Genomic DNA, 12,124 nt, shown 5'->3' with positions numbered 1-12,124 from the left:
CTGCTGGGAACTCATTTGCACACACACTGCTGGGAACTCACACTCACACACACGCTGCTGGGAACTCACACTCACACACACGCTACTGGGATCTCACACTCACACATACTCTACTAGAAACTCACACTCGCACACAGGCTACTGGGCACGCACACTCACACACAGGCTGTTGGGAACTCACACTCGCACACAGGCTGTTGGGAACTCACACTCGCACACAGGCTGCTGGGTACTCACACTCACACTCGTGCTGCTGGGAACTCACACTCACACACACGCTACTGGGATCTCACACTCACACACACTCTACTAGAACCTCACACTCGCACACAGGCTACTGGGCACGCACACTCCCACGCTGCTGGGAACTCACACTCATGTTGCTGGGAACTCACACTCACACACGCTACTGGGTTCTAACACTCACACACACACGACTGTGAACTCACACTCGCACACATGCTGCTGGGAACTCATTTGCACACACACTGCTGGGAACTCACACACACGCTGGGAACTCACACTCGCACACAGGCAGTTGGGAACTCACACTCGCACACAGGCTGCTGGGTACTCACACTCACACACACACTGCTGGGAACTCACACTCACACTCGTGCTGCTGGGAACTCACACTCACACACACGCTACTGGGATCTCACACTCACACACACTCTACTAGAAACTCACACTCGCACACAGGCTGCTGGGAACTCACACTCACACACACTACTGGGATCTCACACTCACACACTACTGGGAACTCACACTCGCATACATGCTGCTGGGAACTCACACTCACACATGCTACTGGGATCTCACACTCACACACACGACTGGGAACTCACACTCACACACACAACTGGGAACTCACACTTACACACAGGCTGCTAGGAACTCACACTCACAGACACTACTGGGAACTCACACTCACACACAGGCTGCTGGGAACTCACACTCACACACACTACTGGGAACACACACTCACACACACTCTACTAGAAATTCACACTCGCACACAGGCTACTGGGCACGCACACTCACACGCTGCTGGGAACTCACACTCATGTTGCTGGGAACTCACACTCACACACGCTACTGGGATCTCCCACTCACACACACACTACTGGGAACTCACACTCACACACAGGCTGCTGGGAACTCACACTCACACACGCTACTGGGAACTCACACTCACACACATGCTGCTGGGAACTCACACTCACACACACTACTGTGATCTCACACTCACACACTACTGGGAACTCACACTCGCATACACACTGCTGGGAACTCACACTCACACACAGGCTGCTGGGAAGTCACACTCACACACACGCTGCTGGGAACTCACACTCGCACACAGGCTGCTGGGAACTCACACACAGACTGCTGGGAACTCACACTCACACACACACTACTGGGAACTCACACTCGCAGCTGGGAACTCACACTCGCACACAGGCTCCTGGGAACTCACACTCGTGCTGCTGGGATCTCACACTCACACACACACTACTGGGAACTCACACTCGCAGCTGGGAACTCACACTCGCACACAGGCTCCTGGGAACTCACACTCGCACCACCCTCCCCCCGCACCCCTCCCCCCACCACCCGCACCCCTCCCCCCACCACCCGCACCCCTCACCCCACCCGCACCCCCCTCCCCGCCACCCGCACCCCTCCCCCCCACCCGCACCCCCCTCCCCGCCACCCGCACCCCTCCCCCCTGCCACCCGCACCCCTCTCCCCCACCCGCACCCCCCTCCCCCCCACCCGCACCCCTCCCCCCCACCACCCGCACCCCTCCCCCCACCACCCGCACCCCTCCCTCCCACCCGCACCCCTCCCCCCCACCCTCCCCCCCACCTGCACCCCTCCCCCTACCCGCACCCCTCCCCCCCACCCGCGCCCCTCCCCCGCACCCCTCCCCCCACCCGCACCCCTCCCCCCACCCGGACCACTCCCCCACCACCCGCACCACTCCCCCCCCCACCCGCACCCCTCCCCCCACCACCCGCACCCCTCCCCCCACCCACATCCCTCCCCCCCACCCGCACCCCTCCCCCCGCACCCCTCCCCCCACCACCCGCACCCCTCCCCCCACCACCCGCACCCCTCCCACTCACCCACACCCCTCACCTATTGGACAGAAAGACATGTCGAATCTCACTGATGGGAGATTAAGTGTTCTCAAAATGGCCATCCCAGGCTCCTAATCCAGTTCCAAATCTCCCAGTCAAAAAGCCACCAGCTGTCCCAACCTGCCCCCGCCACACAGTACTGCCCCCCCCGATTATCAAAATCCATGACGAGGCCTTGGACAACATGGACCACTTTCCATACCTCGGGAGCCTACTGTCAACAAGGGCCGACGTCGACGACGAAGTCCAACACCGCCTTCAGTGTGCCAGTGCAACCTTCGGTCGCCTGAGGAAGAGAGTGTTTGAAAACCAGGACCTCAAACCCGGCACTAAGCTCATGGTCTACAGAGCAGCAGTGATACCCGCCCTGCTGTATGCCTCAGAGACATGGACCATGTACAGCAGGTACCTCAAATCACTGGAGAGGTACCACCAACGCTGCCTCCGCAAGATCATGCAAATCCATTGGCAGGATAGGTGCACTAACGTCAGTGTTCTCGCTCAGGCCAACATCCCCAGCATCGAAGCTTTGACCACGCTCAATCAGCTCCGATGGACAGGTCACATTGTCCGCATGCCCGATACGAGACTCCCAAAACAATCGCTCTACTCGGAGCTCCGGCACGGCAAGAGAGCCCCAGGTGGGCAGAGGAAACGCTTCAAAGCCTCCTTGAAAAAGTGTAACATCCCCACTGACACCTGGGAATCCCTGGCCCAAGACCGCACAAAGTGGAGGAGAAACATCCGGGAAGGCGCCCAACACCTCGAGTCTCTTCGCCGGGAGCAAGCGGAAGCCAAGCACAGGCAGCGCAAGGAGCGTGTAATGATATCAGCAAATAGAGATGGTATTTGCCAGTTCGATTATGATGCCTTAACAGCATGTTAGCATGTATTGATTGCTTGTGCCTGACCAGCAGAGGGCATGTGACCGAGACAAGCAAGGCAGCTCAGTTTAGTTTCAGTTTCGTTCTAGATGCATCACAAGCATCGTGTCTCCTGTAAAGCTGTATAAAGAGTTGAACAGACTTTAGATTAAAAGACATTGGCCATGAAATTCAGTAAGGCCCCGCCAGCTCGCTTGCGCCCAAAAGTTAGCGCTGCGCGCGGAGCCAGTTGCGACCGTCAGAAATTCAGTTTTTGCGCCCCAGGTCGGAACCGGGCGCTATTCCAGGGTGTGCCCGCCCCCGCTTGGGGCGCTGAAACTGAATTTCAGCGCTGTAGGTGCCGCTGCGCCACCCGCTGCGGAGCGGCAGGCTGCGGTACTGCAGGTCTCCTCCTTCTCTTAAGGGGGAGGTGCCTGCAACGGGGAGATCGCCGCTTGATAGTGCCGGCAAATGAGCCCGGCACCACGGAGAAGTGCCGGGCTCGCGGAAAGCAGCCGGCAATGCCGCGGTGGGGGGGGGTGGAGGAGGCCGGGGAAGGAGGTGCGGGCAGGCGGCCGCCGAAAAAGCTCCGCCTTAACTAGCGCCACTAAGGCTGCAGGACGGCCACGGTTGCAGAACGTTGTTTGCGGCCGCTGCGGAAGAGGAGGCCGCAACTAAATATGGGGGTCGGGCCGGTATCGGGGCGGAACCGAGGCACTGCGCACACCGATGATGTCATCGGTGCCGGCGCAGCGCTACCGGCTACCGCCGCCATTACCGCTGCGCTGAATATCAGCGCAAACTCCTCTATTGGCGCAGAAGCCCTCTTTGGGTGGTAACTGGGCGCAAAGCTGGCGGGGCCTTACTGAATTTCTAGCCCATTCTCTTTCATAAATGTCTCGTCATTGAACCCACAAAGAAATCAATACAGAGCGTACGTCAACCCAAGCACCCCACCCACCCGCACCTTCAACCACTGTCTGCCCCACCTGTGACAGAGACTGTCGGTCCCGCATTGGACTCATCCGTCACCTGAGAACTCATTTTTAATGTGGAAGCAAGTCATCCTCGGTTCCGAGGGACTGCCTAAGAAAAAGACTAGATAAACAGGTCGAGCTCATCAAACCAGTTCCTCAAACAAGTTCTGATGTAATGTCATCGACCTGAAATGTTATCTCTGTTTCTCTCTCCACAAAAGCTGCCTGACCTGCTGAGTATTTCGTGCATTTTCTTTTTTTATTTTGAATTACCAGCATCCGCAGTATTTTGCTTTTGTAGATAAACAGGTCGTTGAGTCATAGAATCTTAGAATGACACAGCACAGAAGGAGGCCATTCGGCCCATCATGCCTGTGCCGACTCTTTGAACGAGCTCTGCAATTAGTCCCACTCCCCCCCGCTCTTTCCCCAGAGCCCTGCAATTTTTTTCCTTTTCAAGTATTTATCCAATTCCCTTTTGAAAGCTACTATTGAATCTGCTTCCTCCACCCTTTCAGGCAGCGCGTTCCAGATCACAACAACTCGCTGCGTAAATTTTTTTCCTCATCTCCCCTCTGGATCTTTTGCCAATCACCTTAAATCTGAGTCCTCTGATTACCAACCCTTCTGGAAACAGCTTCTACTTGTCCTGCCATCTTCAAAGGTTTGTTGTGTGAACCCCCAGGTCTCTTTGTTCTTGCACCCCCATTCAAATTGTGCCATTTATTTTTATCGTGCCTAGAAATTTAACAAAGAGATCAAGTGGCACACTTTACTTGGATTTTAAGAAGACATTTCGAAAGAAAGAAAAGACTTTCACAGCCAATGATATACTCTTTGTAGAGAAACATGGCAGCCAAATTGCGCACAGTAAGGTCCAACAAAGGACAATGAGATAAATGGCCAGGTAATTTATTTTTTAATGGTTTTGCTTGAGGGATCAGTTTTGATTTCTGTACATAAACCCCCAGGTCTCTCTCTGTTACTGCACCCCCTTTAATATTGTACCACCTAGTTTGTATCGCCTCTCCTCATCCTTCCTCCCAAAATGAATCACTTCTCTGTGTTAAATGTCATCTTCCACGCCTCTGCCCGTTTCACCAGTCTGTCTGAGTCCTCCGAGAGTCCGTTACTAGCCTCCTCACTGTGTACTACATTTCCGAGCTTCGTGTCAGTGAACAAGAAAATAAACCCTTTCCCCCGAGCCGAGTAAATAGCTCAGCAGAAGAGGAAAAAGAAAACCTCCGCCCTGCCAAAGTGGCCTCTTTACCATAAATAGGTTCGCAAAGAGTGGGGAGAGAGAGCTTATGAAACAAAATCTGACACCGAGCCACACTAGAAGATATTAGTGCAGATAACCAAAAGCTTGGTCAGAGGTCGGTTTTAAGGAGCGTCTGAAAGGAGGAGAGGGAGAGAGGTAGCGAGGCGGAGAGGTTTAGGGAGGGAATTCCAGAGCTTAGGGTCTAGGCAGCTGAAGGCACGGCCACCAGTGGCGGAGCGATTGAAATCAGGGGATGCTCAAGAGGCCAGAATTTGAGGAGCACAGATATCTCGGAGGGTTGTGGGGCTGGAGGAGATTACAGAGATAGGGAGGGGGCGAGGCCATGGAGGGATTTGAAAACAAGGATGAGAATTTTAAAACTGAGGTGTTGCTTAACCGGGAGCCAGTGTAGGTCAGCGAGCACTGGGAGTGATGGGTGAACGGGACTTGGTGCAAGTTAGGACACGGGCAGCCGAGTTTTGGAGAGTAGAACGCAGGAGGCCGGCCAGGAGTGTGTCGGAATGGTCAAGTCGAGAGGTAACAGAGGCATGGATGAGGGTTTCAGCAGCGGATGAGCTGAGGCGGGGCGGAGTCGGGCGATGGAAGTAGGCAGTCTTAGTGATGGCGCGGATATCTGGTCGGAAGCTCATTTCAGGGTCAAATATGACAGAAAGGTTGCAAACAATCTGATTCAGCCTCAGATGGATGCTTGGGAAAGGGATGGACTTGGTGGCTAGGGAATGGAGTTTGTGGCGGGGACTGAAGACAATGCTGCGGTCTTCCCAATATTCAGTTGGACACCTTGGTCGATTCCATGGTCCTAAATCATCCACTTGAGTTCTGTGGCTCAGTGGGCAGCACTCTCATCTCTTAGAGCCAAAAGGTTGTGGGTTTGAGTCCCACTCCAGAGGCTTGAGCACAAAATTCTAGGCTGACACTTCCAGTGCAGTACTGAGGGAGTGCTGCACTGTCAGAGGTGCCGTCTTTCAGATGAGACGTTAAACCAAGGCCCCGTCTGCCCTCTCATGTGGACGTAAAAGATCCCATGGCACTAGGTCAAAGAAGAGCAGGGGGAGTTCACCCCGGTGTCCTGGCCAATATTTATCCCTCAATTAACATCTAAAAAACAGATTATCTGGTTATTATCACTTTGCTGTTTGTGGGATCTTGCTGTGCGCAAATTGGCTGCCGCGTTTCCTACATTACAACAGTGACTACACTTCAAAAAGTACTTCATTGGCTGTAAAGCGCTTTGGGACGTCCGGTGGTCGTGAAAGGTGCTAGATTAATGCAAAGCTTTCTTTCCCATGACACTATACTAGATTAGGAAATAGGAGGCGAGTGCAACACCCACCGGCATCATTGCATTATCCATGTGATTTTTCATCTGTATATTTTATTAAAAAGTTGGGTTTATTTTTGAGAAACAGCAAAAACCGCAGCTGGTGCTTGGAGACGAGGAGAACAGCGAGTTGTTGTGATCTGGAACGCGCTGCCTGAAAGGGCGGTGGAAGCAGATTCAATAGTAACTTTCAAAAGGGAATTGGATAAATACTTGAAAAGGAGAAATGTGCAGGGCTGTGGGGAAAGAGCAGGGGGGAGTGGGACTAATTGGAGAGCTCTTTCAAAGAGCTGGCACAGGCACGATGGGCCGAATGGGCCTTCCATTGTGACTGTAGTTGGATGCTGTTGGGACCAGGAGCTGGAGAATGGGGCAACAGTGCAACTACAGTCAAAATAGAATATGTGGCCACTGCTGCAGCACCAATACTCCTTGGCAGCTCATGTGATGGGAGTGCTGTCGGGTTCCCCGAATCTGCTGCTTAAATTCCCCATTGACGTAACACTTGTAGTGTCAGCTGTGGATCAGTGGGTAGCACTCTTTGCCTCTGAGTCAGAAGGTTGTGGGTTCGAGCCCCACTCCAGAGACTTGAGCATAAAAATCTAGGCTGACACTCCCAGTGGAGTACTGAGGGAGCGCCGCACTATTGGAGGGGCAGTACTGAGGGAGTGCTGCACTGTCGGAGGGGCAGTACTGAGGGAGCACTGCACTGTCGGAGGGGCAGTACTGAGGGAGCGCCACGCTGTCAGAGGTGCAGTACTGAGGGAGCACTGCACTGTCGGAGGTGCAGTACTGAGGGAGTGCTGCACTGTCGGAGGGGCAGTACTGAGGGAGTGCCGCACTGTCGGAGGGACAGTACTGAGGGAGCGCTGCACTGTCAGAGGTGCAGTACTGAGGGAGCGCTGCACTGTCAGAGGTGCAGTACTGAGGGAGCGCTGCACTGTCAGAGGTGCAGTACTGAGGGAGCGCCGCAGTGTCGGAGGGGCAGTACTGAGGGAGCGCCCCACTGTCGGAGGGGCAGTACTGAGGGAGCGCCACACTGTCGGAGGGGCAGTACTGAGGGAGCGCCACACTGTCGGAGGGGCAGTACTGAGGGAGCGCCGCACTATTGGAGGGGCAGTACTGAGGGAGTGCTGCGCTGTCGGAGGTGCCGTCTTTCAGATGAGACGTTAAACCGAGGCCCCCCCCCCGTCTGCTCTCTGAGGTGGATGTAAAAGATCCCGCGGCACTATTTTGAAGAAGAGCAGGTGAGTTGTCCTGGGGCCAATATTTATCTCTCAATCTACATCATTAAAAAAAAAACAGATTATCTGGTCATTATCACATTGCTGTTTGTGGGATCTTGCTGTGTGCTGTGTGGCTCCCGCGTTTCCTACATTACAACAGCGACTGCACTTCAAAAGTACTTCATTGGCTGTAAAGCACTTTGGGACATCCTGAGGTCGTGAAAGGTGCTATAGAAATGCAAGTCTTTTTTTTATTTAAGTGGTCTCGAAACAGTTTTTGAGCTGGGCTGGATTAAACCATGGACTCTATCTTCAGGAAAAAGGAGTATATTTTTTCTCATTGAGTTTCGTGTGTCAACATAGAAACATAGGAGCAGGAGTAGGCCATTCGGCCCTTCGAGCCTGCTCCGCCATTCAATATGATCATGGCTGATCCTCTATCTCAATACCATATTCCCGCTCTCTCCCCATACCTCTTGATGCCTTTTGTGTCTAGAAATCTATCTATCGCCTTCTTAAATATATTCAGTGACTTGGCCTCCACAGCCTTCTGTGGTAGAGAATTCCACAGGTTCACCACCCTCTGAGTGAAGAAATATCTCCTCATCTGTCCTAAATGTCCTACTCCCTAGCCTGAGACTGTGACCCCTCGCTCTAGACCCCCCAGCCAGGGGAAACATCCTCCCTGCATCCAGTCTGTCTAGTCCTGTCAGAATTTTATACGTTTCAATGAGATCCCCTCTCATTCTTCTAAACTCTAGTGAATACAGGCCTAGTCGACGCAATCTCTTCTCATATGACAGTCCTGCCATCCCAGGAATCAGTCTGGTGAACCTTCGCTGCACTCCCTCTATGGCAAGTATATCCTTTCTTAGGTAAGGAGAACAAAACTGCACACAGTACTCCAGGTGTGGTTTCACCAAGACCCTGTACAACTGTAGTAAGACATCCTTGCTCCTGTACTTAAATCCTCTTGCAATGAAGGCCAACAGACCATTTGCCATCCTAACTGCTTGCTGCACTTGCATGTTTGCTTTCAGTGACTGGTGTACAAGGACACCCAGGTCCCTTTGTACATCAACATTTCCCAATCTATCACCATTTAAATAATACTCTGCCTTTCTGTTTTTCCTACCGAAGTGGATAACTTCACATTTATCCACGTTATACTGCACCGGTCATGTATTTGCCCACTCACTCAACTTGTCTAAATCGCCTTGAAGCCACTTTGCATCCTCCTCACAACTCACAATCCCACCTAGTTTCGTGTCGTCAGCAAACTTGGAAATATTACATTTGGTTCCCTCATCCAAATCATTGATATATATTGTGAATAGCTGGGGCCCAAGCACTGATCCCTGCGGTACCCCACTATTCACCGTCTGCCACCCCGAAAAAGACCCATTTATTCCTACTCTCTGTTTCCTGTCTGTTAACCAATTTTCAATCCATGCCAGTATATTACCCCCAATCCCATGTGCTTTAATTATGCACACTAACCTCTTATGTGGGGCTTTATCAAAGGCCTTCTGAAAATCCAAATACACCACTGGTTCTCCCTTATCTATTCTACCAGTTACATCCTCAAAAAAGGGATTGGGGGCGAGCTACTGACTTGGATAAAGAACTGGTTGGCAGACAGGGAGCAAAGAGTTGAAATAAACGGCTCTTTTTCCGAGTGGCAGGCAGTGACTAGTGGGGTACCGCAGGCTACCCCCGCTATTCACAATATATATTAATGATCTAGACGAGGGAACTAGATGTAATATCTCCAAGTTTGCAGATGACACAAAGCTGGGTGGGCGTGTGTGCTGTGAGGAGGATGCTGAGAAGCTCCAGTATGATTTGGACAAGTTGGGTGATTGGGCAGAAGCATGGCAGATGCAGTATAATGTGGATAAATGCGAGGTTATCCACTTTGGTGGCAAAAACAGGAAGGCAGATTATTATCTGAATGGCAATAGATTGGGAGAAGGGGAAGTGCAACGAGACCTGGGTGTCCTTGTGCACCAGTCGCTGAAGGTAAGCATGCAGGTGCAGCAGGCGGTTAAGAAGGCAAATGGTATGTTGGCCTTCGTAGCGAGAGGATTCGAGTACAAGAACAAGGATGTCTTGCTGCAGTTGTACAGGGCCTTGGTGAGACCACACCTTGAGTATTGTGTGCAGTTTTGGTCGCCTTATCTGAGGATGTTCTTGCCATGGAGGGAGTGCAGCGAAGATTCACCAGACTGATACCTGGGATGGCAGGAATGTCGTATGAGGAGAGATTGGGTCGATTTGGCTTATACTCGCTGGAGTTTAGAAGATTGAGAGGGGATCTCATTGAAACTTATAAAATTCTAACAGGACTAGATAGACTGGATGCAGGAAGGATGTTCCCGATGGCCGGGGTGTCCAGAACCAGGGGTCACAGTCTAAGGATAAGGGGTAAGCCATTTAGGACAGAGATGAGGAGGAATTTCTTCACCCAGAGAGTGGTGAACCTGTGGAATTCTCTACCACAGAAGGCAGTAGAGGCCAATTCATTAACTATGTTCAAGAAGGAGTTGGATATATTTCTTAAGGCTAAAGTGATCAAGGGATATGGGGAGAAGGCAGGGACAGGGTACTGAATTTGGATGATCAGCCATGATCTCATTGAATGGCGGAGCAGGCTCAAGGGGCTGAATGGCCTACTCCTGCTCCTATCTTCTATGTATCTATGTAAAACTCCAGTAGGTTTGTCAAACATGATTTCCCTTTCATAAATCCATGTTGACTTTGTCTAATCCTGTTGATATTTTCTAAGTGTCCTGTTATCACATCCTTTATAATAGACTACAGTTAGGCTAACCGGTCTGTAGCTCCCTGTTTTCTCTCTCCCTCCTTTTTTAAATAGTGGGGCTACATTTGCCACCCTCCAATCTGCGGGAACTGTTCCATAATCTATAGAATTTTGGAAGATGACAACCAATGCATCCATTGTTTCCATGGCTACCTCTTTTAGTACTCTGGGATGCAGATTATTAGGCCCTGGGGATTTATCAACTTTCAGTCCGTTAATTTCTCCAGCACTATTTTTTTACTGATACTAATTTCCTTTAATTCCTCCTTCTCACTAGACCCTTGGGGCTAGATTTTCAGTATAGGCAGTTTTGGGGCGCTAACCTTAGCGCCCGCCCGAAGTTAGCGCCCGCCCCAAAGTAGCGCCCCGTTGCCGGGAATTCAGTGGCTTCGCCCTAAGAGGTTGGTGGAGCGCTAAAAGAGGCGTTCCACTACTATCTTTAGGCGCTAAGCCGGCGGTCCAGAGGGATAGCGCCCAGGCGGGGTGCAGTGCGGGTGCGGTCATTTTTGGACTGACAGCAGACCCCGTGGCGCCGACCAGCCCTTAAAGGGGGAAGGGACGAATTGGTCTGCTGCCACGCCCTGCACACTGCAGCCTTGCAAAGAGGCCTCAACACTGCTGCTCAGCCCCAGGGAGTCATGGCAACACCAGAGAAGGCCCGTCAGCGTGCCCTGCGCTTCTCAGAGGGTGATCTGGACATAATGGTCACAGCTCTGGAGGTGAGGCGCAAGATCTTGTTTCCAGAGAGTGGGAGGAATCCAACCCACCACGACTACACCAAAGCCTGGAAGCAGATCGCCCAGAGGGTGACGTTCACCGGCGATGCCCCCAGGACCCACAAACAATGTCGTAAAAAATACAACGACCTGACCAGGATTGTCAAGGTGAGTAGCCTTTCCAGTCTCCTCCTCATTCTTGCATGTACACCTGACATGATGGGCAAAGGGAGCTGAAAGTCCTATTGGCCAGCCCTCAGCCAGCAGCATTGGGACAGTCATGAGCATCAAATGGCCATTCGGCACTCTACACTTTGGCCAAGCTATTCCACCATGGGAGGCTGTGCACACTACATCAGGGCTTCACTCTGGCCAAGCTATTCCACCATGGGAGGCTGTGCACACGACATCAGGGCTTCACTCTGGCCAAGCTATTCCACCATGGGAGGCAGTGCACACTACATCAGGGCTTCACTCTGGCCAAGCTATTCCACCATGGGAGGCAGTGCACACTACATCAGGGCTTCACTCTGGCCAAGCTATTCCACCATGGGAGGCAGTGCACACTACATCAGGGTTTCACTCTGGCCAAGCTATTCCACCATGGGAGGCAGTGCACACTACATCAGGGCTTCACTCTGGCCAAGCTATTCCACCATGGGAGGCAGTGCACACTACATCAGGGCTTCACTCTGTCCACGCTATTCCACCATGGGAGGCAGTGCACACTACATCAGGGCTTCACTGCGCACTTACAGCCCGTCCTTT

Source organism: Somniosus microcephalus, chromosome 2 (genome assembly GCF_052327205.1).
Source record: "Somniosus microcephalus isolate GS21.2 chromosome 2, FLI_Smic_1.0, whole genome shotgun sequence".
Lineage (NCBI taxonomy): Eukaryota > Metazoa > Chordata > Chondrichthyes > Squaliformes > Somniosidae > Somniosus > Somniosus microcephalus.
Note: the sequence above shows the minus strand (reverse complement) of the source record.